A 3,632-nucleotide genomic window follows, 5' to 3' on the forward strand; every position below is an offset into this window, starting at 1 on the left:
AAAAAAAAAAAAAGGGAGCTTTGAAGAGAAATTCCATGTGCATGGCTGGTGGTGCTTTTCACTGAGTTTGTCACAGTGTCACAGTTGACAGAGAAGTGGAACTTACTGAGGAATAGTTAAAAGTTTAAGAGATCTATGATTGGTCCTGGTTGCTTGGTTATTGCGATTTTGTAATTGCAGATTTTACTTTTCCCCTTCCTAGCATCAGGTTAAGGTAAATTTCAGTTGGGAATTTAAAGTGTACACACATGGTTTTCTTCTCTTCTTTCAGTTCACCTAACATTATTTCTGTTATGCTGCATAACTTTTGGTATTCTATAGCAGGGCTAGCTTACGCATGGGGCAAGTTATTGTCAAGAAAGAATTTTTACATGCCAAACTTATTTCAAATACAAGAAAAGGGGGGGAGGAGAATATGCATGTGCATGAACAGGTGCTGGATCAAAAATGGATCTTATATAGGTTCGTTAAGCTTTTTTGTTCCTTGTATTGATTCCTCTTCAGGACAGGTGGAGTTACTGAACATGACCATCAGAGATGGTAGACTGAGAAGCACACAGCCAGTAATACTGGGATCTGAGATCTGTGGTTGAAATGCAAAACTATAATAAAAATCCCAGCTATGTGTGAATGAGGAGTGGATTGAGGTGACCACCTTCTGAATGACTGGAAAAAAGCTGTATGAGTGAAAAAAGCTGTGTAGATGCCTATGTGTGTGAACTTAAATACTTCATAAGTGTTAAGATTTTAAGAGGATGTATTATATAGATTTAATTATGGTAAGTTGATGCATGCTAGCCTTCAATGACTGGAAGCAAGTATTAAAGAATTGCAGGTTAATGCTGGTCAGAATTGACTAAATGGTCTGTTGGTACATGGGAACTATCAGAATGGCTTTTGCCTATGGTCAAGACAGGTTTGCTTCTGTTATCTATTTTTGTGGTTGTGCTACTAATGTTGCCATGTTTGGTGTCGTGTTTGCAAAGGGCCCTGCAAAGGACGACCCAGGCGATTTTCCTAGCACAAATACAAAAAGGGGTTGCGCGTGTGTTTTTAAATAGCTTAAGACATGCAGTTTTGCAAAATAGAGCAGTCATTGATTTTCTGCTTTTAGCCCATGGGCATGGGTGTCAGGATTTTGAAGGAATGTGTTGCATGAATCTATCTGATCATTCACAGAGCATACACAAACAGTTACAAGAGCTTAAGGAACGCATGCATCATGTAAAAGAAGGATCTGTGGGATTGGATGCCTGGCTGGCATCTTGGGGAGTAGGAGGTTGGCTAAAAGATATACTTAAAAAAGGGCTATCTATACTCGTTTTCATTCTAGTTTTATTACTTATTATTCCGTGTGTTTTTAGGTGTCTTCAGGATTGTATTATTCGTAGTTTGATTCTATGCTTAAACGGAAGGGGGGAAATGCTGGGGCCTTAGCAGTTTTAAACGAATATGCTGAGTTCTGAAAAGGCCAGGAGTTGACCGTTAGACAAACAAGAACAAGTTTACGGTTACAAGAATGCAGAGGTCAGCAGAAAGCAATATGAGAAAAACAGTGATAACAGAAACTTTTCCCAGGAATGTGTGCTTTACAGACCACCAATCGATGGACTGCCTGAGGCACGTGAACAATGTAGGCTAACCAATCAATATAGCATGCTGTGCTCGTGATTGCATGTCCAGGACTCAAAAGATTATATATTGTGTAGCCTTCTGATAATAAAGCGGATTTGAATCTGCATCTTATAGATGTGTCATTCTTTCCCGCTCGTGTGATAGCCCGCGGTAGATGTGGATGTAGTCTACCTGGATTTCATCAAAGCCTTTGACACTGTCTCCCACAGCATACTCCTGAAAAAGCTGGAAGCCCATGGTTTGGACAGGTGCACTCTCTGCTGGGTTAGGAATTGACTGGAGGGCCAGGCCCAGAGAGTGGTGGTGAACGGGGCTGCATCCAGTTGGCAGCCAGTCACTAGTGGTGTCCCCCAGGGACCAGTGTTGGGCCCAGTTCTGTTTAATATCTTTATTGATGATTTAGATGAGGGGATTGAGTCCACCATTAGCAAATTTGCAGATGACACTAAGTTCAGGGGGGGTGTCGACCAACTGGAAGGCAGGAGGGCTCTGCAGAGGGACCTGGAAAAGCTGTAGAGTTGGACTGATTCCAATGGGATGAGGTTCAATAAGGCCAAGTGTCATGTCCTGCACTTTGGCCACAACAACCCCATGCAGCACTACAGGCTGGGGACAGAGTGGTTGGAGAGCAGTCAGGCAGAAAGGGACCTGGGAGTTTGGATTGACAGGAGGCTGAACATGAGCCAGCAGTGTGCCCAGGTGGCCAAGAAGGCCAATGGCATCCTGGCCTGCAGCAGGACCAGGGAAGTGATTCTTCCCCTGTACTCAGAACTGGTGTGGCCACACCTGGAGTGCTGTGTCCAGTTCTGGGTCCCTCAGTTCAGGAAGGATATCGAGGTGCTGGAGCAGGTCCAGAGAAGAGCAACCAGGCTGGTGAAGGGACTAGAGCAGAAGTCTTATGAGGAGAGGCTGAGGGAGCTGGGGTTGTTTAGCCTGGAGAGGGGGAGGCTCAGGGGAGACCTCATCACTCTCTACAACTCCCTGAAAGGAGGTTGTAGTCAGGTAGGGATTGGTCTCTTCTCCCAGGCAGCTATCAGTAAGACAAGAGGGCATGGTCTTAGGCTTTGCCAGGGGAGGTTTAGGTTAGATATTAGGAAGAAATTCTTTACAGAGAGGGAGGGTAATCAGACATTGGAATGGGATGCCCAGGGAGGTGGTGGATTCCCCGTCCCTGGAGGTTTTTAAGAGGAGACTGGATGTGGCACTTAGTGCCATGGTCTAGCAATCGTGGTGGTAGTGGATCAAGGGTTGGACTTGATGATCTCAGAGGTCTTTTCCAACCTGGTTGATTCTATGATTCTATGATTCTATCTGGTGCACCGAGACAAAAAGTTTTGGACTGTGACAGAAATTTCTGAGATGGATCCCAGGTCAGAGAATCATAGAATAAAGAAGTAAATAAGACTTGGAGGAGAAAAGCAAAGCAGTAAGTTTACTGCAGATGAGATCAAGTTAAATCAGAAACGAATAATATTAAATGATTTATCCTTTGTATTTGCAGAATATGGTTTACAACATGGCTACTTGCACCTGGATCAGTCAACCATCCTAAGCAGGGTCTTGGTTATAATAGCAAACATGGCTCCAAATACTTACCCGTGACTAAGTAAACAAGAAAGATCAATTTTTGGGAAAACTTCTGTCATGGTTAAGAACTATTGTAAAACAAAATTATCAGTCCTCCAAAGGCACTCTAACAGAATTGAATGGCTGTAGATCAGCTTGTAGCCTCCAAAGGTGGTGTGTATACAAGGATCAGACTTTGAATTTGAATCTAAATTGGGGTAAGAAATTAGAACACTCTTAGGTTAGACGGAGATTATTGTATCTAAAATGAAAAGACCCTAAAAGTATGGATTGGCTACGCCAATTTGAATAATACTGTCAAAACACCAGATGGTGCAATGACTATTGTATTTTTGTTATCTTCTGTCCTTTGTTGCCTTTTAGGTTTCTTGTATTGTTAGTTTAATTTTTAGATTGCTGCCTCTTTCTAA

This window comes from Empidonax traillii, unplaced genomic scaffold (genome assembly GCF_003031625.1).
Source record: "Empidonax traillii isolate 1590-97213 ecotype Southwest subspecies unplaced genomic scaffold, ASM303162v1 scaffold1012:size296937, whole genome shotgun sequence".
NCBI classification, from domain to species: Eukaryota; Metazoa; Chordata; class Aves; order Passeriformes; family Tyrannidae; genus Empidonax; species Empidonax traillii.